Here is a 27,557-nt window from a genome sequence, read left to right on the forward strand (position 1 = left end):
AGCAGGTTGAGGATTTTTTCTTTAGAAAAGAGAAGACTTCGAGGTGTCCTGATAGGGGTCTTTAAAGTTATGACAGGGTTGGACAGGGTAGATGTGGAGAGGATGTTCCACTTGTGGGGGAGACCAAGACTAGGGGCCAAGATACTGTAGTTCCTAATAAATCCAATAGGTAAGTCAGGAGAAACTAATTTACCCAGAGAGCGGTGAGAATGTGGAACTCGCTATCAGAGGAAGTGGTTGAGGCAAATAGCTTGGGTGCGTTCAAAAGGAAACTAGACGAGTACATGAGAGAAAAGGGAATAGAAAGATATGCTGAAAGGCTGAAATGAGGCAGATGGAATGGGAGGAGGCTTGTATAGAGTAGTAGAAACATCAGCATGGGCCAGTTGGGCTGAATGGCCTGTTTCTGAGCTGTATATTCTATGTAATTCTATCTAAAAAAAAATCACCCCTTTAGTCTTCTACCAGTCCACTATTTTAAATGAGGCACTAACTCGTTTAAAATAGTGGGCAGAGAAATGTCATCCAAGCACTTCAAGCATTTGTCTGTTAATATCTGCCAAGAGTAATTTCTAGCCTTGTATTTCCCATGTAGTTGCGAAGATGTGAAAGAGACAACCAGCAGCCTCACTTAGCGCTGTGCCAATTAGCCTCTTTGAAATAAAGTGGGAACTTTATCTGGTTAGGAAGGTGATTGAAGGTTACAGAGATAAGCAGATATCTTACGACAGAATGGAACACAATGATTCCTGAGCTGCTTAGACATGGCAACCAACCAGTCCATTGATGACTAATGTAGATTATGAGGGTAGATAGATACGCTGGAGTTTTAGTTGATTATCTTTGAAGGACAGGAGGAAAGGTCACTGCATCATCTTTCCAAAGAATAAATAATTTAAGTCGTCCAGAGAATCGTAGGAATTTACGGCACAGAAGGAGGCCATTCGGCCCATCGTGTCAGCGCCGGCTGAAGAAGAGCTATCCAGCCTAACCCCACTTTCCAGCTCTTTGTCCGTAGCCCTATAGGGTCCAGCACTTCAAATGCATATCCATAGAAACATAGAAACATAGAAGATAGGAGCAGGAGTAGGCCATTCGGCCCCTCGAGCCTGCCCTGCCATTCAATGAGATCATGGCTGATCATCCAAATTCAGTACCCTGTCCCTGCCTTCTCCCCATATCCCTTGATCCCTTTAGCCTTAAGAAATATATCCAACTCCTTCTTGAATACATTCAATGAATTGGCCTCCACTGCCTTCTTTGGCAGAGAGTTCCACAGGTTCACCACTCTCTGGGTGAAAAATTCCTCCTCATCTCAGCCCTAAATGGCTTACCCCTTATCCTTAGAACTTTTCAAGCACTTTTTAAATGTGATGAGTGTTTCTGCCTTTACCACCCTTTTAGGCAGTGAGTTCCAGACCCCCAACCAGCTGGGTGAAAAAATCTCTCCTCAACTCCCCGCTAATCTTTCTATCAATTACTTTAAATCTATGCCCCCTGGTTGTTGACCCCTCTGCTAAGGGAAATAGGTGCTTCCTATCCACTCTAGGCCCCTCATAATTTTATAACACTTTAATCAAGTCGTCCCTCAGCCTCCTCTGTTCCAAAGAAAACAACCCCAGCCTATCCAAGCTTTCCTCATAACTAAAAGTCCTTGCAAGGACAAATTTTGTGCACGACCTGCGGAAGGAATGAGCTGGATGGGCGGTTGAATCAAGTTTTCTCGTTCTATGTATTCTGAATGCAGTGACTGATGAGTAATGCAGGGCTGCTATCATTAGGAAAGCATTAACCTGCTTCAGATATTGTCATTTGTATCTATTAACGTAGCGTGCACCTTGCATCAGACTAATGCTCCCTGTCATGCAAAATGCCGATAGGTTCCTATAGAGAACACCTGGCGAGAATGGGTTTGAATATTGACTGCATAAAAGAAAGAGAACTTGAATTAAAATGAACTCATTGATATCAGCCAGTCTGAAAAGAAAGCATTTCATTCAAATTGAAGTAGAAGTCCTTTAAGCTTTGAATCAAAAAGCAAAGGACTAACATCTATGGTACAAATAACCCAATAGAGAACAGATGAAAGCCATGCCTTTTTATTTAGATATGAGTCACTGCAGAATATTTACACTTCAAAGTTACATTTAAAGTCGATTAAATACACAGAGATCCTTTGCCGCCGTGCATTATGTAAATGATTTTGGCTGCAGCCTTTGTGACAAATGAGAGAGTTAGTGGGCGATAAGGTACAGTTTCAGCTTGGTATTATTTGAGTCAGTCAAAATGCAGCTAGGCAGCAGGAGCTTAGTGAACAGTCTAAAATCGCAGGGTCTTAAATTGTGCTGAAATGTTGAGGAAAAAGATAGCAATGACACTAAAAATGAGTTAAAATTCCCCTAATGACTTAGCAGGGCTAAAATTGGCCTTCGACCAAAAAATAAAGCGCGAAGCGGGCGATGGCAATTCGGCAGCCCATTCTACCGTTGACTAGAAGGGAAAAGAAAATTGGGCACGGTGTGAAATGGGCTGCCGATTCACTATCGCCCATTTCGCATTTTCGCCTCGACAATTTCATCCAGTCAGTAGATAAGCTATGCCCGGGTGTCAGCATGGCTCAGTGGGTAGCACACTCGCCTCTGAGTCAGAAGGTCGGGGGTTCAAGTTCTACGCCAGTGACATATGCCGTGATTTCGCCTAATGAGGCGGGTCCGGGGTGACATGAATCTTATCATTAATGTGGAATTGACTTATGAAATGATACTGGGCGGACTGTTGGTGGCGCTGTCCAGGGAGAGTATAAATACTCAGACATGGGCCCAGCTTGCAGGACATTCGTTAACAGGAACTAGTGAAGGACACAACTAGATCTCCATGTTGAAAAACAGTTGATTAAAGCCTTGTTTAATACTTAGAACAAGTGCCTAGTAGTTTTCTTACGTCATGGGGTGGCCGGGGTCGGTGGCAGGGTGCGACCCCGCTTCTGGCTACATCCCACTCTGGGAAAATAATTTTACACTGATTGGGCTTATTAAGCCCACCCAATGTGTTTGACAGCCAATTGAAGGAAGTGAGTCTGATGACGTCACTTGATGACGCGTCATCAGCCGGTTTTCTTAAAGGGACCATGCGCAAATTGATTTTGACAGTTCTGCTGTCAGTGCTCTCCAGCATTGAGGTGCTGTAAGCACTGACAAGCACTGCACACTGCACCCAGGCTCTCCCATGATTCCTCCCATATGCTTATGGAGGGAGTCACAGCAAGCAGGGAGGTCCTCTTCCCTTCCCATGGGTGGAAGAGACCTCCTCAGGCGATCAACACAGCCTGGTTGCACATTGCACAGGAGGGCACAAGCAGGGATGTCGCCTGGAGGACCAGGCTGCAGTGATGCAAACCTTTCAATGATCTCAGTACTGTAGATCACAAAACGTTACTGCAAAGTCACACTCAACCTCATCCTGCTGTGCCTCTCATCACATCCCCATCACTCTGCCTTCCCTACCCTACTCCTGCACATCCTTACTCACACCAACTAACCTTGCACCTCCACCCATCCCTCTCTATCTACATTAACACTTCCCCATCTCACTAGCCACCCCTCACACTCACCCTCATCCTAGTCCAATCATACCAACTAACAACACACAACAGTAGGCACTTGGGTGTTTTAGCTAATGTTCATGTGAAGTTTCTGTTAATGTGTTCTTGGACAGATTTGTGTACACCTTTGGAAGTGGCTGAGTGAGTTGCAGTGAATGGTGAGACATAACGGTACCCCCCCGCAATGGTGATGAGTATGAAGGGAATGGCTTGGGCAGTGTAGGGATGCTTTATGGTGTTGGTGTGGGGTGGTGCCAAACTGATGCATCATGTGGCAGCCAGGGTGTACAGCGTCAAGTGACGTAAATCTGGCCATGGTGAGGCCATCTCTGGCCTCCCGGGCAGCAATGTGGTCGGGTGCTGATGCCCTGTGTCCTGTGCAGCATCAGGTGGTTGCGGAGAAGGTTGGTGTTGTTGTTGGTGATGTTGGTGTGCCTGGTGCTGCTGGTGTTGGGGCTGATTGTGGTGGGATTCTGAGGGCCAAGGGGAGATTTTTTTCAAGGGCACCGATGCTGATGTAATAGATGGCAGGTGAGGTTGAGATCACAGAAGCGATCTGTCACTGGTGAGAGAGGCTGTTCCAGTGAGGTGACACTGGACAGAGTGTTTGCTCCAAACACTTGCAAGCTGCATAAAGCTCAATCTGTCTTCCAAATGCAGTAAGCAACAGCTTCTGAGTTTGGAAAGTGAAGAGCTATGAAATGGGAGCTTTTATAGACCATTTGCATCTGTCAAGTTTAGCAATCATCACATGTTGACATAACACCCGACCTCCTTACCTGACGTGATCCCTGAGCAGCGAGGAAGCCATTGGCGAACTGTAAAAATCTAAAAGTGAGCTTAAAATACTAGTTAATTGCCTCTTAACAATCCAACTAATGATGGGAATTGCCTCTGCGATGACAGTCCTGACATCTGGGAGACTAGCGTGGAGGTGGGTTGACAGCTGGTTCCCTACCCACTGTCAAAAAAAACATTGGCCCAGAAATTTGGGTCGGGGGCTTCCCGTGGGTGCAAGCCCCCAACCTGCACTTACCTAGCACACCGGCCGTTGTGCTGTGGGTCCGTGAGGGATTCCGATCCTGGGCCTCCTCCAACTGCCGGCGCGCAGTACTTGTGTATCCCAGGGGCGCAGTTAGTTCGAAGCGTCCCCTGGGATCACGTGGGCCATGGAGAGCCAATGGTAGAAGGGAATGCTTCATTCATAAGTTTGACAGGAAGAGCTGTCAAACCTATAAATATTATAAGCCCCAAAACATCACTAAAACTTCAAATATTTTTTTTTTAAATCACATTTATAAAATAACTATAATATACATGAAATAACTATTTTAAACAATAATTTAAATTTTTGAAAAAATTAATTACATTTTCTAATGTGTCAAAAAATAAACTTACCTTTCTTTAAAGTATTTAAAAATAATAAACCTGTGGAAAAAATGTTTTAATTTTAATTAATTCACCACTTACCTTGTTAAAAGCAGGCCTTGCGCCTGCTTTTTTAAAGTGTAACTGCTGGAGACTTACCCTCCCGGAGAAACCTGTATAAAAAACGTAAGTTCGATGCGCACGCACTGCCTCTCCGGCATACGCGTTCCACCTCTCAACCCCTTCTTCCAGGGGAACGGAAGTTCCGGTTTCCAGCGCATGTGCAGTGCATGCAGGAAACCGGCACTTCCATTGGGCCTACGGGTGAGTACCCTGTGCGTACTCACGCATTGGGACCCGGATTTCTGGGCCATAATCCCCCCTGACCCACCACCAAATGCACCCCTGACCCCCCCGAAAAGTTCCAAAACACAAAATCCCTGACACTCCCAGTGCGGTACTGAGGGAGTGCTGTGCTGCCGTTAAACCGAGGCCCCGTCTGCTCTTTCAGTTGGATGTAAAAGATCCCGTGGCACTATTTCGAAGAAGAGCAGGGGGAGTTTTCCCTGGTGTCCTGGCCAATATTTAGCCCTCAATCAACACCTAAAGAAAAACAGATTATCTGGTCATTAGCACATTGCTCTTTGCAGGGCAACAACAGAAAATGCTGGAAACACTCAGCAAGTCGGGCAGCATCGTGGAGAGAGAAACAGAGTTAACGGCCCAGAAATTCGGGTCCCAACGCGTGAGTACGCACGGGGTACTCACGCGTGGACCCGCTGGAAGTGCCGGTTTCTTGCATGCACTGTGCATGCGCGGGAAACCGGCACTTCCGTTCCTCTGAATGAAGGGGTTCAGAGGTTGAACGCACGCGCGTGGGAGTCTGCGCGTGCGCTTTGAACTTACTTTTTTTACAGGTTTTTCTGTGAGGGTAAGTCTTCAGATTTTAGAAATGTAAAAACCAGGCGTAAGGCCTGCATTTTAAAAGGTAAGTGGTCAATTAATTAAAATTAAAACATTTTTTCCACAGATTTATTATTTTTAAATACTTTAAAGCAAGGTAAGTTTATTTTTAGCCCTGTTTTTTATAAAATTACTTTTTTCAAAAATTTAAATTATTGTTTAAAATAGTTATTTAATGTAATTTATAGTTTATTTAAAAAGTGTGATTTAAAAAAAAAATTATTTGAAGGTTTACTGTTATTTTGGGGCCCGTATATTCATATGTTTAGACAGGTCTTCCTGTCAATCTTATGAATGGGCTTTTCCCTCCTCTGATTGGCTGCCCATGGCTTACATGATCCCAGGGGACTCATCGCACTAACTACACCCCTGGGACATGCAAGCACAGCGCGCCGGGAGTTGGAGCAGGCCCCGGAGCGGAATTCCACGGGAGCCCAGAGCTCAACTGCCGGCGCGCTAGGTAAGTGCAGGTCGGGGGCTTGCACCCGCGGGAAGCCCCCGACCCGAATTTCTGGGCCAATGTTTCAGGTCGATGACCCTTCGTCAGAACTGGAAAAAGTTGGAGAAGTAACAGATTTTTAAGCAAGTGTAGGGACAAGGAGAAGGAGGAGGGGAGGAAAGAACAAAAGGGAAGGTCTGTGATAGTATAGAAGGCAGGAGAGATTAAGAGACAAAAGGGATGATGGCGCAAGGCAAAAGGAGATGGTAAGGGGACAAGTTAAGAAACAAAAGATGGCTCTAGAGGACGTGTAAATGGCAATGGCAGAATCATCAAAAAGAAAACATAGGGGCCGAGGTTATAGTCTGAAATTGTTGAACTCGATGTTGAGTCCAGAAGGCTGTAAAATGCCTCATCGAAAGATGAGGTGCTGTTTCTCGAGCTTACGCTGAGCTTTGCTGGAACAATGCAAGAGGCCGAGGACGGAGAGATCAGAGTGGGAGTGGAGCGGAGAATTAAAGTGACAGGCGACCGGAAGCTCGGGGTCACGCTTACAGACTGAATGGAGGTGTTCCGCAAAGCGGTCGCCTGCTTCAGCCTGTACACCCTTTTTAAAAATCCAAATCTGTGCGCATGCACTAAGCGTGCTCTTCCCAGTTTCACCTAGCTGTAGGGGAGCCAGAAAGGTACTCTCATCATCAGTTTTGCATTGTGGGGTCAGGAGGTTGCAGGGTTCCAACAAACATAACGTAGCTCTGTCCTGCACAAGGTCCCTGGCCCCCTCCACCAATGACCAAAATTTGCACCCACCTATGTATTGAAATTTTTATAAGGAGGTTTACAATTTCCCCATATACGAGACTCAGAAGAAATTGTCACCCAACGTTAACGACTCAACAACTGACAACGTACTGTAAAACCAATTACAATTTTGTGTACCAATAATCTGCAAGCCTGAAACTCTCTCTCTCTTTGCCAGTGAAGTGTCCTGCTCACAATAACAATCTCTAATGTAATATAAAGAAAGACCTGCATTTATATAGCGCCTTTCATGACCACCGGGCATCTCAAAACGCTTTACAGCTGATGAAGTACTTTTGGAGTGTAGTCACTGTTGTAATGTAGGAAATGCAGCAGCCAATTCACACACAGCAAGCTCCCACAAATAGCAATGTGATAATGACCAGATAATCTGTTTTTGTTATGTTGCTTGAGGGTTAAATATTGGCCAGGACACTGGGGATAACTCCCCTTCGCTTCTTCAAAATAGCACCGTGGGATCTTTAACATCCACCTGAGAGAGCAGATGGGGCCTCAGTTTAACATTTCATCTGAAAGACGGCAACTCCGACAATGCAGCGCTCCCTCGGCACTGCACTGGGACTGTTAGTTTGGATTTATATGCGCAACGTCTCTGCAGTGGGATCTGAACCCACAACTTTTCTAGCTCAAAGGCAAGTGGTGCAACCCACTGAGCCATAGCTTCAATCACTACTGTGCTACAATTTATGTAGCTCCCTCATTAATAGACAAACCATATGAAGCCTGACCTTTGACCGGACTCTTGATGAAACGTTATTTTTGAATAGCTCCCAAAAACCACTTTATAATGAGAGGATGCTATATTTGTATTAGCCATGTACTTGTGATTTTTCTAATTTGCTTCATCAAATGGGAATATTGCAATGCTATGTATCAAATTGAGAATGTTTTCCACAGAGACCGAGAAAGGTTAAGGCTCTGTTTGTATTATATATCATCTTAGACAAGGTGAAAACAAGTACTAGGCGATTCAATTCCCTTTCTGACGTGTACATCAGTTGTTATCAATGCTCTGGCCACCTGTATGTTGTAAAATTATGCAAATAGATGTAATGGTGCTATTTATCAGGGACTTTTGTGAGGTCAGGTCAATGCTGATTAACTAATTATTCTGTTGCACATCACTATGGACAGTGGGATTTTATGATCTTAGAAAAGCAGTAGGAACATTGCTGATCAGAATGTTAATTGATGAGCTATTGTAGTATTTTAAATCATTCAATTATGTAAATATTGACTGAAGTGTGGACCCCAGTTCAGCAAGGACCCGCATAAATCCTTCAAGAAATCATGCAGATGATAATGACTCAAAACATTACTGAAATGCTAATCGCCAAGCTGTACGTCAATCATTGGTTTTGGCATGCTCGTGAATGCAAATGTCGGACATGGGTTAGAAATTGGGTGTCGCTAACTGTTGAGAAGTTGGAAGTTTAGCGCCGGGCGCTAATCAACCGCGTGGCCCGCTAAATTCAGTCCCAGCGCTCAAAGAATGCAGCAGAGCGCTAAGTCAGGCGCTAATGGCATAGGTGAGTGGAGTTAGGCTCCAAGCGATAACAAAGATGAGGTGTTGTGTAATCGGGAGTGAAAGAAAGAAAGAAAGACTTGCATTTCTATAGCGCCTTTCATGGCCACCGGATGTCTCAAAGCACTTTACAGCCAAGGAAATACTTTTGGAGTGTAGACACTGTTGTACTGTGGGAAAGGTGGCAGCCAATTTGTGCACAGCAAGCTCCCACAAACAGCAATGTGATAATGACCAGATAATCTGTTTTTGTTATGTTGGTTGAGGGATAAATATTGCCCAGAACACCGGGGAGAACTCCTCTGCTCTTCTTCAAAATAGTGCCATGGAATCTTTTACATCCACCTGAGAGGGCAGACGGGGGCCTCGGTTTAACGTCTCATCTGAAAGACAGCACCTCCGACGGTGCAGCACTGGCGCAGGCGCCTTCCAGCCATTAAAGGGGAGAGTCACTGGAGTCTGCACACCAGCCCCCAGTGATTCGGGGAGTGCAGAATGGCAATATGCTGTGAGATGAAATGCAAAGTGCTTTGACGGCCCGCAACACTTCGGGGACTAAGCAGCCTTTATTTGGCGGCAGATACATCCTGTGCTCTCTGCCACTCATAACTGACCTTTGGAATGGAAGTTCCTTGACAGCTGGGGCGCATCCCTTTAATAAGCATCCCGCCAGCCGGCTGGTTCACGCCTCCGCTCCCTGGCGCTGTCAGCGCATGTCGGTAAGGCGGGGGGGGGGGGGATTACTGAAGTTTGCAGATCGGGTGCCCAGCGAGCGGTGCACACTCACTGACGTCACGATCTGCATGGCAAAAGGTGCCGAGGCACTAACGGTTATCGCCGGCGCTATGGGGCCGGCAAATTTGCAGTGCGGCATGGGATTCGCCTCGCTGCGACGCTACTGCCTGAGTGCCCTGTTAGCACCCCAGCCAAGCGCTAACTCGGGGCACAACCATGCCGAATTTCACCCCATAGAATTATAGAATTTTAGCACAGAAGGAGGCCATTCAGCCCATTGTGCCTGTGCCAGCTCTTTGAATGAACTTCCCAATCAGTAACATTCACGTCACACAAGTGCCAGGCAATGACTATCACCAACAAGCGAGCATCTAACCACTGCCCCTTGATAGTCAACAGCATTATCTTCGTCGAATCCCCCACCATCAATTTCCTGGGGGTCACCATTGATCAGAAACTTAACTGGACCAGCCTCATAAATACTGTGGCAACAAGAGCAGGTCAGATGCTAACTATTCTGCAGCGAGTGTCTCACCTCCTGACTCCCCAAAGCTTTTCCATCATCTACAAGGCACAAGTAAGGAGTGTGATGGAATACTCTCCACTTGCCTGGATGAGTGCAGCTCCAACAACACTCTGGAAGCTCGACATCATCCAGGACAAAGCAGCCCGCTTGATTGGCTCCCCATCCACCACCTTAAACATTCACCCCCTCCACCACCGGCGCACCGTGGCTGCAGTGTCTACCATCTACAAGATGCACTGCAGCAACTCGCCAAGGCTTCTTCGACAGCACCTCCCAAACCCGCGATCCCTACCACCTAGACGGACAAGGGCAGCAGGTGAATGGGAACACCACCACCTCCAAGTTCCCCATCAAGTCTCACACCATCCTGACTTGGAAGTATATCGCCGATCCTTCATCGTCGCTGGGTCAAAATCCTGGAACTCCCTCCCTAACAGCACTGTGGGAGTACCTTCACCACACGGACGGCAGCGGTTCAAGAAGGCAGCTCACCACCACCTTCTCAAGGGCAATTAGGGATGGGCAATAAATGCTGGCCTTGCCAGCGATGCCCACAACCCATGAACGAATAACTCCCCTGCTCTTTCCCCACAGCCCTGCATCTTTTTTTCCTTTTCAAGGATTTATCCAATTCCCTTTTGAAAGTTACTATTGAATCTGCTTCCACCGCCCTTTCAGGCAGCGTGTTCCAGATCACAACAACTCACCGCGTAAAAAAGGATCCTCCTCACCTCCCCCTCTGGTTCTTTTGCCAATTATCTTAAATCTGCGTCCTCTGGTTGCTGACCCTCCTGCCATACATGCCTGTATGCTTTAAATCTCTATCTATATATAGTTAAATATTGTGTGTCTATCACACCACACTTTAAATGTATAGGCACAGTAAACCTGTTTTCAGTATGGACAAACAATGTTTCTGGCTTCCTGTAGCTATCAGTAGTTCACTAACTCCCTTTGATGATCTAGCTGAACTCAGACATGTCGGCCAGAATTTTCTTTACCTGGGCAGGATGGGTGCGGGCGGTCGGTGTGGGAGGGGTCGGGACCCCGATCCTCATTTCATGCCCCATTCAGGATGACTTTCTGTTAATGAGTCCTATTAAGACAGGCCTGCGTGTTACCCGGCCCCATTAAATGCTGTGGGTCTGATGACGTAATCGATGACTCATTTTCAGCCGGGATATTTAAAGGAGCCTCGGCCACATTGCATTTGAAGGTTCACCCAGGAGTGTGCAGGCACTATATTTTATCATTTGGGTCTTGCTAAGCCTTGAACACATGACTGCACAGAGGCAGAGGGCTGCACCCAGAGTTTCTCAGATGGCTCCCTCCATATGTTTGTGGAGGGAGTCAGAGCACGCAGGGAGGTCCTCTTCCCTTCTGATGGGCGCAAGAGACTTCCCCAGCAGACCAAAAGAGCTTGGCTGGAGGTAGCAGGGTAGGTAAAGAGTGGGGATGTTGTGAGGAGGACTTGGGTGCAGTGCCAGAAATGTTTCAATGATCTCATTAGATCAGGAAAGGTGAGCACAAAGCCACACTCAACCTCATCCTGCTGTGCCTCTCATCACATCTCCATCACCCTGCCTTCCCTACCTTACTCCTGCACATCCTTACTCACACCAACTTACCTTGCACGTCCAACCATCCCTCTCTCTCTATCTACATTATCATATCCCCAGCTGACTAGCCACCCCTCACATTCACCCTCATCCTAATGCAATATTACCAACAAACAACACACAAGGGGGTCACTTGGCTTTGGCACCCCACTCCATCATAGTCACCCTCTAAAGATGTAACCCATCCATTCCTTACACTCATTCCATCACTCTCACTCAAACTTTTCTTTCCCTCCTTGCAGGAGAAGAAAGCCCACAAGAAGAGGGAGAGGGAGAGAACCAGAGGTGGCTCACCATCATTGACTATGTTATCTCCAGCAGAGGAGGTCGCTCTGGACATCTCAGGAGTTGCAGAGCACCTGGAGGTGGGAGACGTAGAGAGGGGAACATCTCAGCAATCTGGTGACAGAATTAAATCTCATCCAGCCATCACCAGTTACTCAAATGGGGACTGATGTCAGCAGCCAAGTGAATGTTCATCATGAATGTTCATCAATGTTCATAATGGCATCATTACCCATTCTTGATATGACATTTCTAAATCATCTCTTTACTCTCCCACAGGTCCATCAAGAGCTCCCCCCCGCCCCCACCACTACCACTGTCCAGGAGGAAAAGGAAGACAATTCCTCAGAGGAGCCTCCAACCTCAGGTTCCTCCTGCTCCTCCTCCTCGTCTTCCAGCTGATGCTTTTCCTCCTCCTCTGAAGAGTGCCTTGCTCCTCATGCAGCGCTAATCCTCGCTGCTGCACTTTGTTGTGCAGGGCGCAGCAGACCACGATGATTCTGGAGACCCTGGCTGGTGCATACTGAAGGGCTCCTCCAGATCTGTCAAGGCATCTGAAGCGCATTGTCAGCATGCCTATTGTCTGCTCTATGACACATCTGATGGAGATGTGGCTTTCTTTATCTCTCTCCTCGGCCTCAGTACTTGGCATCCTTAAGGGTGTCATGAGCCACATATTCAGTGGATAGCCCTTGTCTCCAAGCAGCCAGCCGGAAAATCTGTTTGGAGGAGCAAAGAGCTGAGGGAGGGTGGACTGGCGCAGGACAAAAGAGTCATGACAGCTGGCAGGGAATTTGGCGCACACGTGCATGATGATCTTCCTATGGCTGCAGATCAGCTGCACATTGAGGGAGTGGAAGCCCTTGCGGTTGACAAACACTCCTGGGCTATGATGGGGTGCCCTGACATGTGTGCAGTCGATGATGCCCTGCACCTGTGGGAAGCCAGCCAGAGTGGCAAAGCCCAGTGCCCACTCAATAACACTGGCTGCAGCAGTGGCCAAGTTGATATAATTGGCTGACTTGTCAAACAGGGCATCGGTGACCTGTGTGATGCATCTGTCTGCTGCAGATCCCTGGAAGGAGCCTGAGGTGAAGAAGTTGAGGGCGCTGGTGACTTTGACAGCCATTGGTAAGGAGTGTCCACCCACTCCTCTGGGCTGCAGGTCTTGCTCCAGCAAGCTGCAAATGTCTGCGACGACCTGGCACGATAGCCTGAGCTTCCTTTGGCACTGCTGCTCAGTCATGTTGAGGAAGCTCATCCTCTGCCTGTATAACCTGTGTTGGGGGTATTGCCGCCGGCGCGGTGAAGCCCTGCGCTGATGCCCTGTGTCCTGTGAAGCATCAGGTTGTTGTGGAGAAGGTTGGTGATGTTGTTGTTGGTGCTGCTGGTGTGCCTGGTAATGCTGGTGTTGGGGCTCATCGTGGTCCGATTCTGAGGACCAAGGTGAGACAGTATAAACGGCATCCATGCTGATATAATAGATGGCAGGTCAAGTAGAGATGAGAGAAGCAATCTGCCAATGGTGTAGCAATGAGGTGACAGTGGTTCCTGAAATTGCTGAAAACACTTGCAACCTCTAGAAACCTAAATCTGTGCTGACAATGCACTCAGCAATAGCATTTCCCTTAGAAAAGTAAGCAGGTGTCAGGTGGCAGTACGTAGTGTGCTTTCCATGCTGTGCATTAATGAGCTGTGGTGTAAGAAAACTACTAAGCACTTGGTTTGAGTATAAAACAAGGCTTTAATCAACTGTTTCACAACCGTGAGCTCTAGTTACATCACTAGTTCCTGGTTACAAAAGCATTCTGAGCAAGCTGGGCCCACGCCCGAGTATTTATACTTTCCTTGGACGGCGCCACCAGCTGGCCGTCCAGTGTTATCTCATGAGTCATTTCTACATGAATGGTAAGATTCATGACAAGCTGCATCAATGGCCACTGAGCTTCCACCTCAGCTTGACAAACCTGGTTCCCGAGCTGCGTGATTCCTGTGGCCATGCAGTAAATTTGCAAAGGTCTGGTTAAAATGGAATTCTCCTTTGTGATTGGAGTTCCGGGCCCAAGTGATGCCAGGGATAAGAACATAAGAACATAAGAAATAGGAGCAGGAGTAGGCCAATCGGCCCCTCGAGCCTGCTCCGCCATTCAATAAGATCATGGCTGATCTGATCCTAACCGCCAATCTACTATCACTGAACCATCTCCTGAATCTAACAGAATTAGACATACGAAATAGGAGCAGGATCAGGCTACACGGCCCCTGGGCCCACTCCACTACCCACAGGGCCATGTCCGATCCGAACCTAGACTCATGTCCAAATTCCTGCCCGTTCCCCATAACCCTTAATTCCCTTTACTTCTAGGAAACTGTCTATTTCTGTTTTAAATTTATGTAATGATGTAGCTTCTACAGCTTTTTGGGGCAGCATATTCCATGGACCTACCGCCCTCTGAGTGAAGTAGTTCCTCCTCATCTCAGTTTTGAAAGAGCAGCCCCTTATTCTAAGGCTATGCCCCCTAGTTCTAGTTTCACCCATCATCGGGAACATCTTCCCCGCATCCACCCGATCCAACCCCTTCACAATCTTATATGTTTCAATAAGATCGCCTCTCATTCTTCTGAACTCCAATGAGTAGAGTCCCAATCTACTCAACCTCTCCTCATATGTCCATCCCCTCATCCCCGGGATTAACCGAGTGAACCTTCTTTGTACTGACTCGAGAGCAAGTATGTCTTTTCTTAAGTATGGTCACCAAAACTGTATGCAGTATTCCAGGTGCGGTCTCACCAATACTTTGTACAACTGAAGCAATACCTCGCTATTTTTATATTCTATCCCCCTAGCAATGAAAGCCAACATTCCATTGGCCTTCTTAATCACTTGCTGCACCTGCATACTAACCTTTTGAGTTTCGTGCACCAGGACCCCCAGATCCCTTTGTACTTCAGTACTTTCCAGTTTCTTGCCATTAAGATAATAACTTGCTCTACGATTTTTCCTGCCAAAGTGCATAACCTCACACTTTCCAGTATTGTATTCCATCTGCCAAATCTCTGCCCACCTACTTAGCCTGTCTATGTCCCCTTGCAGGTTTTTTATGTCCTCCTCACTCACTACTTTCCCTCCCATCTTAGTATCATCTGCAAAATTTGATATGTTACACTCGGTCCCCTCCTCCAAATCGTTAATATAGATTGTTGTAACGGCAGCAGTGCACCGAGGCCTCAGAAACCGCCCTCAGGCGGTGAGCAGAGGGAAGTGCCGCTGCAGCCGTTACAGATTGTAAAGAGTTGGGGACCCAGCACTGACCCCTGTGGAACACCACTAGTTACTGATTGCCAGTCCGAGAATGAACCATTTATCCCAACTCTCTGCTTTCTGTTAGATAGCCAATCCTCTATCCATGCCAGAATATTACCTCCAATCCCGTGATTTTTTATCTTAAGCAATAATCTTTTGTGTGGCACCTTGTCAAATGCCTTTTGGAAGTCTAAATACACTACGTCCACTGGTTCCCCTTTATCCACCCTATATGTTACTTCCTCAAAGAACTCCAGCAAATTTGTCAAACATGACTTCCCCTTCATAAAACCATGCTGACTTTGTCCTATTAAATTATGATTATCCAAATGTCCTGTTACTGTCTCCTTAATAATGGACTCCAATATTTTACCTACCACAGATGTTAGGCTAACCGGTCTATAGTTTCCAGCCTTCTGTCTACTGCCCTTTTTAAATAAGGGCGTTACATTAGCAGTTTTCCAGTCTGCCGGGATCTTTGCTGATTCCAGGGAGTTTTGGAAAATTATTACCAATACATCCACAATCCCTACCGTCACTTCCCTCAAGACCCTAGGATGTAAGCCATCAGGTCCAGGTGATTTATCTGCCTTGAGTCCCATTATTTTACTGAGTACCACTTCCTTAGTGATTTTGATCGTGTTTAGCTCCCCCCCCCCATAGCCCCCTGTTTGTCCAGTGTTGGGATATTCTTAGTGTCTTCTATTGTAAAGACTGATACAAAATATTCATTCAGTGTTTTTGCCATCTCCATATTTCTCACCATTAATTTCCCGGTCTCATCCTCTAAGGGACCAACATTTACTTTAGCCACCCTTTTTCTTTTTATATAACTATAAAAACTCTTACTATCTGTTTTTATATTTTTTGCTAATTTACTTTCATAATCTATCTTCCCTTTCTTAATCAATCTTTTTGTTACTTTTTGCTGTCTTTTAAAGTTTTCCCAATCCTCTATCCTCCCACTAGATTTGGCTACCTTATTGTGGTAAACCACTGTTCTACCTGTCTGTAAGTGTATGTGTATTCCACTAGGTACAGGTCTGGACATGCCTCGGCTGACTCCTCCCACTATTCCAGGTATATAAGTGACTACCTCCCAGTCCCTTAGTATTCTGGACGGGTCGACCACTCGAGACAAGACCTTCATTCTTTAGTTAATAAAAGCCTGGTTGTTACTCGCTTAACCTCAGTCTTTTGAGTAATTGATGGTGCATCAATTCTATTAACTAAATTTTTTATAATGGAGATGATCCTCACACCAGCATGCCTGGACCTGGACAGTCGGGAAGCGGACGCTTCCACCAAGTTTGCTCACTGGCTCATGTGCTTCGAGACATTCCTGACTGCCTCCACTGCGGTCGTAACGGATGCGAACAAACTGTCTGTCCTGATCTCCAAGGTGAACCACCAAGTGTACTCAGTCATCCGGGACGCGACCTCGTACACAGCCGCCCTCCAGCTCCTCAAGACCAAGTACACGCGCCCTGTGAATGAAGTGTACGCCAGGCACCTACTGGGGAGTCGCAAGCAACAACCTGGGGAATCGACTGAGGAATACCTCCAAGCTCTGTCCGTGCTTGGCCGGGCCTGTGGGTGTAATGCGGTAACGCCCACTACGTACACGGAGGAACTGATCCGGGATGCCTTCGTAGCAGGCCACAGGTCCAACTACACCCGACAGCGACTGCTGGAGCAGAGTGACCTCACCCTCGACAAAGCCTCCGAAATTGCACTAACGCTGGACGCAGCCTACCGGGGCATGGATGCCTACTCCTCTGCACCGTGGACGCCGCGGGGAACGACAACCTGGGACACGGTAGGACAGCCCCATAGCACTGTGCCACCCCAGCCACAGCCCAACGACGGCCCAACTACCGCAGCAGTGTCCCAAAGCCAGACAGCAGTATCCCAAGGCCAGAAATGCTACTTCTGCAGCCAGGCCAAACACCCCAGAGCGCGCTGCCCGGCGAAGAATGCGACCTGCTCGGGCTGCGGGAGAAAGGGACACTATGCCAGCGTCTGCAAGGCCAAAGCCACCCCGAACGCCAGCAGCACCGCGTGTGGGCCGAGCGAGCCGCCATCTTGGGCCCCCAACAGCGCCGCGTGTGGGCCGTGTGGGCCGCCATCTTGGGCCTCCCCAGCCATGTGTGAACCACCGCAGCAGCAGCCATCTTGGACGACTCCAGCCACATGGGAATCATGGACGCCGCCATCTTGGACACCAGCCGGGACGCAGCAGGCCGTCAACCCCCCCATCTGATACCCGCAGCGACACACCGACCCCTACGCTGGCCTCCGTTACGCTGGACCAAACGAGACCGCACCAACTAGCTCGGTCCAAAATGGACGTTAAGGTAAACGGTGTGGTGATTATTCCTTGATTAGTAAAAGTATTGTGATTCGTTGTTTGTTAACTGCCTTGGGATATGTGTTGTAATCTCATTGGTAGTTGATGATCACATGATGTGTTGTGGCTACCTTAAATTCAGTCCTTTTCTAGCTTTAGTTGGGACTGGATGTGGAAAGATATGCTGCTGATTTTAAAGTTAATAAAGCCTAGCTTTGGAAGGCCAATCTATTCTTTATTTCAATTTATTAACTTTATGTTAGAATGGAGCGATATCTTCAACCAGAATGATTCAAGGCTGACCCCAATTCTGCTGGAGTGGATGATAAATGTAAGCATTGGTATTGTACATTTAAAAACTTTTTGGGCGTGTTGGATCAAGAGGCTCTAAATAAGCTGAATATGCTGATCAACTACATTGACCCGGATGTATATAAATATATTTTGCACTGTAAAACTTATGAAGAGGCTATTTCTACATTGGAAAAGATTTTTGTTAAACCAAAGAATGAGGTATTTGCACGTCATCTTCTATCTGCCCGTAGGCAGCAGGTGGGAGAATCTTTGGATACTTATTTACAAGCACTTCGGTGCCTTAGTGTTGACTGTAATTATAAGGCTGTGACGGCTGAAGAATATAAGGACGAATCTGTTCGGGATGCTTTTATTAATGGATTACTGTCTAGATCAATTCGTCAGCGGTTGTTAGAAAATAAGACTCTGGATCTTAAAAGTGCTTTTGAGCAAGCTTCTACATTGGATGTGGCTCAGAGAAGTTCGGATTCTTATGCTCTTTTTAATCGGCCTGCGACTATGGTTTCGGCAGTTTCGGATGAAAAGGAATTATGTGGACTTAATGGGAGTGGTTTACTAGATTTTGAAACAGTTTCTACTTCGGCGGCCGTTGCCTCTAGGATTCAGAAGTGTTATTTTTGTGGGAATATCCGGCACCCTCGTCTGAAGTGTCCTGCTCGGGAGGCTGTGTGTAGTAAATGCGGCAAGAGAGGTCATTATGCACGTGTGTGCAAATCATCAGGTTCAATTACCTTCCCTTCTCCTGGTGTGGGAGGGTCTTCCTCCACTACCTCTTCTGTGACTATTCAGCCTTTAGATAGGGCGTTTATTGCATCAATTTCTGCTGCATTTGCTCATGGCCTAAACAAAGCTATAGTTACGGCTCAAGTTAATGGGTTGGAAGTGAAGGCCCTTATAGATACGGGCAGTACTGAGAGTTTTATAAGTCTTCAGTTTGCGAAGGAGAAGCATTTGAAAATTTCGCCTGTTACGTATCAGGTGTGTATGGCTCAGACGACCCTTATTTCACAAATAGCTGGTTGTTGCTTTGTGAAAATGGTTCTTCTAGGTAATACGTATACTGATATACGCCTATCTGTTTTGCCTAATCTCTGTGCGGATATTTTGATTGGACATGATGTGCTTCAGTTACACGAGTCTCTTAGTCTTTCATTTGGAGGGACTAAGCCACCTTTATCTATTTGTGGATTAACCTCTTTATCTATTCCTCCATTATCACTTTTTTCCAATTTGATGTCGGATTGTAAGCCAATTGCTACCAAGTCAAGAAGATATAGTAGTCAGGATATAGAATTTATTAATTCTGAAGTTCAACGTCTCTTATTGGAAGGAATCATTGAAGCTAGTTGTTCGCCTTGGCGAGCACAGGTAGTTGTCATGACTAATGAGAGACACAAGAAACGAATGGTGATAGACTATTCCCAAACTATTAATAGGTATACTCAATTAGACGCGTACCCTTTGCCTAAGATTGATGAGCTTATCAATAAAGTATCTCAGTATAAAGTTTTTAGCACTATTGATTTAAAGAGTGCTTATCATCAGATTCCTATTGTTAAGAAGGATCAACCATATACGGCCTTTGAGGCTGGTGGAAAGCTGTATCAGTTTTGCCGAATACCATTTGGTGTTACTAATGGTGTTGCTTGTTTTCAACGGGCAATGGATGCTTTTATAAGTGATAACTCCCTCTCTGACACCTTTTCATACTTAGATGACATCACAGTGTGTGGCAAATCAAGGGTGGAGCATGATTCTAATTTAAAAAGATCCCTTCAAGCTGCGGAAAAAGTTGGTTTAACTTTTGACAAAGAGAAATGTATCTTTTCGACTACTGAGGTAAATCTATTGGGGTATATTATTTCGGGAAATAAGATTAAACCAGATCCAGAACGTCTGCGACCATTGATCGATTTACCTTGTCCTACTAATTCTAAGGCTTTGCAATGAGTTGTTGGACTGTTTTCTTATTATTCTAATTGGATTGCAAATTTTTCACGGAAGATCCGGCCTCTTATTCGGGTTACGACATATCCTCTATCATGGGAGGCCAGGACATGTTTTGAGAATTTTAAAAAGGATATTTTTGGAGCAGTTGTGCATTCCATTGATGAGCAGGTTCCCTTTGTGATTGAGACGGATGCTTCGGATTTTGCAATTGGGGCTACTTTGAACCAAAATGGAAGACCTGTGGCCTTTTTCTCACGTACTTTGAATAATAGTGAAAAAAGACATTCCTCAATAGAAAAAGAGGCATACGCAATAGTAGAAGCATTGCGTAAATGGAGACATTATTTATCGGGGCGACATTTCACGTTGGTAACTGATCAAAAATCTGTGTCCTTTATGTTTGATGTTAAACATTTTGGAAAGATCAAAAATGATAAAATAATGAGATGGAGGATTGAGTTGGTATGTTACCATTTTGACACAGTTTATCATCCGGGGAAGGATAATGTTGCTGCTGATGCACTGTCGAGGGCTTATTGTTCTGTGATTCACAGAGATACGCTTATTAATCTTCACAATGCCTTATGTCATCCTGGGGTTACGAGGATGATACACTTTGTACGCAGTAAGAACTTGCCTTTTTCAGTTGAAGACGTCAAGCGGATGACTTCATCATGTTCTATCTGTGCTCGGTGTAAACCGAATTTCTTTAAGCCTCAACGAGCTCATCTTATAAAGGCTACTTCTCCTTTTGAATGTTTGAGTGTCGATTTTAAGGGACCTCTTCCTTCAACTACTCAAAACCGATATATATTTACTGTTGTGGACGAGTTTTCAAGGTTCCCTTTTGCTTTTCCTTGTGCAGATGTATCAGCTGCTACAGTTATTAAATGTTTGACTCAACTTTTTGTCATCTTTGGGATGCCTGCGTATATCCATTCGGATCAGGGAAGTTCTTTTATGTCTTCCCAGTTGAAGGAATACCTTCAGAGTCGGGGAATTTCTACTAGTAGAACTACCACGTATAATCCCCAGGGTAATGGACAGTGTGAACGATACAATGGGGTGATCTGGAAGGCAGTTATGTTGGCGTTGACATCCCGGAACCTTAAGAATACACAGTGGGAAATGGTGCTGCCTGATGCCTTGCATTCCATTAGATCATTGCTTTCAACGGCTACTAATGTGACCCCCCATGAAAGGCTCTTTAACTATCCGCGGAGATCTACTACGGGATATTCGGTACCTTCATGGCTTACTATGCAGGGACCTGTGTTGCTTCGAATTCATGTTAGATTGTCAAAATATGACCCCTTGGTGGAGGAGGTGGAGCTGTTGGAGGCAAATTCCCAATATGCTCATATTCGATTCCAAGATGGGAAAGAAAGTACTGTTTCAATTAAAGACTTGGCTCCTTGTGGGGGCCAGCCCTCTTCTGAGGATATTAATAATGGTCATGATTCGGATAATGTGGGTGCTGTTACAGATACTACGAATATTTCCAATCCGATTGCAGATAATCATACTTCTATTAGTCAGCCTTTGATAGATGTTTATGACCATTCCAGTTCATCTTCTGATGGGATTTCTAATCCGGAAACCGTTGAGAATCGGGATATGGATAGCCTTCCTATTGAAGATACTTCTGTGCCTTCTGGCGTGGGAGGGCAAGGAATTTCACCAAGGTTGAGAAGGTCGACACGAACAAGATATCCGGTCGACCGATTGAAAATGGACTTTTAAATTGATAGTAATGTTTTAAAAATTGTTGAAATATTATAGTATATTGTTTTAGTTGAGAGATACTTAATACTTATGCGTAATGTTATAATTTGTTGTTGTTCATTTAGTATTGTGTTATGTAAATAGTTTTATTCTCGTGCATAGTTTAGTTGTAAATAATTAATTGTAAATTGTAAAAGTTATTAGGTTGGAGTATATTTTAAAAGGAGGGGTGAATGTGGTGATTATTCCTTGATTAGTAAAAGTATTGTGATTCGTTGTTTGTTAACTGCCTTGGGATATGTGTTGTAATCTCATTGGTAGTTGATGATCACATGATGTGTTGTGGCTACCTTAAATTCAGTCCTTTACTAGCTTTAGTTGGGACTGGATGTGGAAAGATATGCTGCTGATTTTAAAGTTAATAAAGCCTAGCTTTGGAAGGCCAATCTATTCTTTATTTCAAACGGCCATGCAATAAACTGCCTTTTTGACTCCGGGAGCACAGAGAGCTTCATCCACCCCGACACGGTGCGGCGTTGCTCTCTCCCAGTCTTGCCTGCGCACCAGCGGATTTCTATGGCCTCCGAGTCCCAGTCAGCGGACATTGGCGGCTACTGCGTGGTGACACTAGTAGTAGACGGGACTGTGTTCAATAATTTTAAACTCCTGGTCCTGCCCGACCTCTGCGCTGCCGTTCTACTGGGGTTGGATTTCCAGTGCCACCTCAAAAGCGTTATGATGGCGTACGGTGGCCTCCTCCCCCCACTCACAGTCCGCAGCCAGCAGCCTCCAAATTGCCCGCCGCGCACCAGATGCAACCTCTCCACACTCAGAGTCCCAACCCCCCCACTGTTTGCTAACCTCACCCCCGACTGTAAGCCCATCGCCACAAAGAGCAGGCGATACAGTGCCGGGGACAGGGTTTTCATCAAAACCGAAGTGGAGCGGCTCCTGAAGGAGGGGATTATTGAGGGCAGCTCCAGCCCCTGGCGAGCCCAGGTTGTGGTCGTTAAGACCGGCGAAAAACAACGCCTAGTCATCGACTACAGCCAAACAATAAACCGCTACACTCTGCTGGACGCCTACCCACTCCCCCGCATAGCTGACATGGTCAACCTGATCGCGCAGTACCGCGTCTTTTCGACCAGTGACCTGAAATCAGCGTACCACCAGCTCCCCATCCGCCCTGAAGACCGCCAGTATACTGCTTTTGAGGCAAACGGCCGCCTCTATCACTTCCTTAGGGTTCCCTTTGGCGTTACCAACGGGGTCTCCGTCTTCCAAAGGGAGATGGACCGGATGGTCGATCAAAACGCGCTGCAGGCCACTTTCCCTTACCTAGACAATGTGACCATCTGCGGCCATGACCTGCAGGACCATGACGCAAACCTCGAGAAATTCCTCCACACCACCCAACTCCTGAACCTGACATATAACAAGGAGAAGTGCATATTCTGCACAGATCGCCTCGCCATCCTTGGCTGTGTTGTGGAACACGGGGTCATCGGTCCCGACCCGGACCGGATGCGTCCCCTTATGGAACTCCCACTGCCCCACTGCCTAAAAGCTCTGAAGAGGTGCCTAGGGTTTTTTTCCTACTACGCTCAGTGGGTCCCCTACTATGCAGACAAAGCCCGTCCGCTGATCAAGTCCACCTCTTTTCCCCTGACGGCAGAGGCCCGCTTGGCCTTCCACCGTACCAAGGAGGACATTGCCAAAGCCACCATGCACGCAGTGGACGAATCCATTCCCTTCCAGGTGGAAAGCGACGCGTCCGACTTTGCCCTGGCCGCCACCCTTAATCAGGCGGGGAGACCTGTGGCCTTCTTCTCATGAACCCTCCAGGGCCCGGAGACCAGACACTCCGCGGTCGAGAAGGAGGCCCAGGCCATTGTGGAGGCTGTGCGCCATTGGAGGCACTACCTGGCCGGAAAACGATTTACCCTGCTCACTGACCAGCGTTCAGTTGCTTTTATGTTCAACAACAAGCAGAGGGGCAAAATCAAAAATGACAAGATCTTGAGGTGGAGAATCGAACTTTCCACCTACAATTACGAGATCTTGTACCGGCCTGGGAAGCTCAATGAACCCCCAGATGCCCTATCGCGTGGCACCTGCGCCAGCGCGCAGATTGATAGGCTGAGGGCCCTCCACAATGACCTCTGCCACCCGGGGGTCACCAGGTTCTTCCACTTCATCAAGGCCCGCAACCTGCCTTACTCCATCGAGGAGGTCAGGACCATGACCAAGAACTGCCAAGTCTGCGCTGAGTGCAAACCGCACTTTTATAGACCAGACAGAGCCCACCTGATAAAAGCCACTCGCCCTTTCGAACGCCTGAGCGTCGATTTTAAAGGGCCTCTCCCCTCCTCCGACCGCAATGTGTACTTCCTCAACATCATTGACGAGTACTCCCGTTTCCCGTTCGCTATCCCCTGCCCGGACATGACCAGTGCCACGGTCATTAAATGTCTGAACAGCCTCTTCACCCTGTTCGGTTTCCCCAGCTATATCCATAGCGACCGGGGCTCATCGTTTATGAGCGACGAACTCCGCCAGTACCTGCTCGCTAGGGGCATAGCCACAAGCAGGACCACCAGTTACAACCCCCAGGGGAACGGACAGGTGGAAAGAGAGAATGCAACAGTTTGGAAGGCCGCCCTACTAGCCTTAAAGTCTAGGGGCCTTCCGACCTCCCGCTGGCAGGAGGTGCTCCCCGATGCGCTCCACTCGATTCGGTCACTGCTCTGCACTGCCACCAATGCCACCCCTCACGAGAAAATGTTTGTCTTCCCAAGGAAGTCCACATCGGGGACATCGTTACCGCCATGGCTGACGTCCCCAGGGCCGGTACTACTGAGAAGACACGTGAGGACCAATAAAACGGACCCCCTGGTCGAGGGGGTCGACCTCCTCCACGCCAACCCCCAGTACGCTTACATTGCGTACCCGGACGGGCGGGAGGACACAGTCTCCATACGAGACCTCGCACCCTCAGGGACCGCTGTAACCCACTACCCATTACCACCCCCCCCCACGACCCGATATCCAACCCCAGCAGCCGGCACGCCTGAGCCCGTCACCCATGAGGACTACACTCCAGTGCACCAGCCTACACGGGACGCGACGCCGGAAGCTCCACCACCCCTGCCGTCGCCACGTCGATCACAGCGGCAGACAAGACCTCCGGAGAGACTCCAATACACGAACTTTTAAATACACTTCACCCCGCCGGACTCATTTTTAAACAAGGGGTGAATGTGGTAAACCACTGTTATACCTATCTGTAAGTGTATGTGTATTCCACTAGGTACAGGTCTGGACATGCCTCGGCTGACTCCTCCCACTATTCCAGGTATATAAGTGACTACCTCCCAGTCCCTTAGTATTCTGGACGGGTCGACCACTCGAGACAAGACCTTCATTCTTTAGTTAATAAAAGCCTGGTTGTTACTCGCTTAACCTCAGTCTTTTGAGTAATTGATGGCGTATCACTTATATGCCCTTGTTTTTAGTCGAATACTATCCTTAATTTCTTTACTTAGCCACGGATGGCTGTCTTTTCTTTTACACCCTTTTCTTCTCAGTAGAATATATATTTTTTGGAAGTTGTAAAATAAATCCTTAAATGTACACCACTGATCATGTATCGTCTTACCCTTTAATCTATTTTCCCAATCCACTCTACTTAATTTCGCTCTCATACCTTCATAGTCTCCTTTATTCAAGCTTAGCACGCTTGTTTGAGATCCAACCTTCTCACCCTCTAATTAAATATGGAATTCAACCATGTTATGGTCACTCATTCCAAGGGGATCCTTTACTAGGACATTTTAAATTAATCCTGTCTCGTTACACAGGACCAGATCTAAGGTTGCTTGCCCCCTGGCCGGTTCAGTTACATACTGCTCAAGAAACCCATCCCTAATACACTCAATGAACTCATCCTCAAGGCAGCCCTGCCCAATTTGATTTGTCCAATTAATATGATAGTTAAAATCCCCCATAATTATAGATGTTCCCTTATTACAAGCCTCAACTATTTCCTGATTGATACTTCGTCCAACAGAGTTGCAACTGTTCGGAGGCCTATAGACTACGCCCACTAATGTTTTTTTCCCCTTATTATTCCTTACCTCCACCCAAACTGTTTCATTACCCTGATCTTTTGACCCAATATCATTTCTCTGTATTACAGTGATTCCTTCCTTTATTAACATAGCCACCCCACCTCTCCTTCCTTCCTGCCTGTCCTTCCTGATCGTTAAATAACCTGGTATGTTTAATTCCCAGGCATTGTCACCCTGCAGCCATGTTTCTGTAATGGCCACAAGATCATACCCATATGTAGTTATTTGTGCCATTAACTCGTCTATTTTGTTACGAATGCTACGTGCATTCAGATAGAGAACTTTCAAATATGTTTTGTGACACTTAGTTCCTGCTTTTGCCCTTTTTATTACTTTACCTTTTACTCCATACCTTCTGCCCCTTCCTGACACACTCTGGTTTTTAATTTCCCCACTGCTACCTAAGTCTATGACCTTCTCTGTTGTCATTTTTATTATTTGCTCTCTAGGAACCTCCCCCCGACTAGTTAGTTTAAAGCCCTCTCTACAGCCCTAGTTATATGATTCGCCAGTACTCTAGTCCCAGCACTGGCCAAGTGAAGCCCGTCCCAACGGAACAGCTCCCTCCTGCCCCAGTACTGGTGCCAGTGTCCCAGGAAGCAAAACCCATTTCTCCCACACCAGTCTTTGAGCCACGCATTTAACTCTCTAATTTTATTTGTCCTAGCCAAATTCGCTCGTGGCTCAGGTAATAATCAAGAGATTATTACCCTTGAGGTTCTGTTTTTTAATTTGACCCCTAGCTGCTCATACTCCTTTAACAGAACCGGCTTCCTAGTCCTATCTACGTCGTTTGTACCAACATGGACCACGACAACTGGATCCACCCCCTCCCACTGCAAGTTTCTTTCCAGCCCAGAGGAGATGTCCTTAACCCTGGCACCGGGTAGGCAACACAGCCTTCGGGACTCTCGCTCTCGGCTGCAGAGAACTCTATCTATCCCCCTAATAATACTATCCCCTACCACTACAACATTTCTATTTACTCCCCCCTCTTGAATGGCCCCCCGTTCCACGGTGCTGTGGCCAGGTTGCTCATCCTCCCTGCAGTCCCTGCTCCTGTCCCCGCAGGGAGTAAGAACCTCGAACGTGTTGGTCAAGAGCAAGGGCTGCGGCTCCTCCAGCTCTACCTCCTGGATCCCCATACCTGTCACACCATCCTGTCCCTGACCATGGGCTACATCTGAATTACTTAACTTCATAGGTGTGACCACCTCCTGATACACAGAGTCCAGGTACTTTTCCCCCTCCCTGATGTGTCGCAGTGTATGAAGCTCAGACTCCAGCTCATCAACACGGAGCTGGAGTTCCTGTAGCAGCAGACACTTGTCACAGATGTAATCACTGTGAGCCTCAATGGGGTTCACCGGCTCCCACATCTCGCAACAGTAACACATCACCTGTTCCATTCTATTTAATTAATTACATTTTTTATTGTTAGTTATGGACACCCTCTGCCCGATTTTAGATGCTAGTATCCCCTTTAATTAATTGGATTTAAATTAAATCAATCCCTCTAGTTACACCAGTTAAATGGTTTACCAACAGTCACTCTGCACCAGAAAGGCCTTGGTACACCACAGCAACCTTAAAAACTATAAACCACAGACTTAAAGTTTTAAAACGAGCGAAATACTCCAACCAATCACCTACCTGTTTTGTGGTGACGTCACACCTTGAATACTTTTTACCTCTCTCCTTGCCTGAGATTGGAGATTGGTGAGGCCTACCTGAGCCTCTGTGGCCTCTTGTAGTCGCTCTGCCGCGCTGCTCCACCTCCACCCACTGCCGATGCCGCACTGAGGACTACCTGAGCCTCTGGGGCCTCTTGTAGTCGCTCTGCCGCGCTGCTCCGCCTCCACCCGCTGCCGATGCCGCACTGAGGCCTACCTGAGCCTCT

The sequence above is a fragment of the Somniosus microcephalus genome, chromosome 10 (genome assembly GCF_052327205.1).
Source record: "Somniosus microcephalus isolate GS21.2 chromosome 10, FLI_Smic_1.0, whole genome shotgun sequence".
In the NCBI taxonomy this organism is placed as follows: domain Eukaryota; kingdom Metazoa; phylum Chordata; class Chondrichthyes; order Squaliformes; family Somniosidae; genus Somniosus; species Somniosus microcephalus.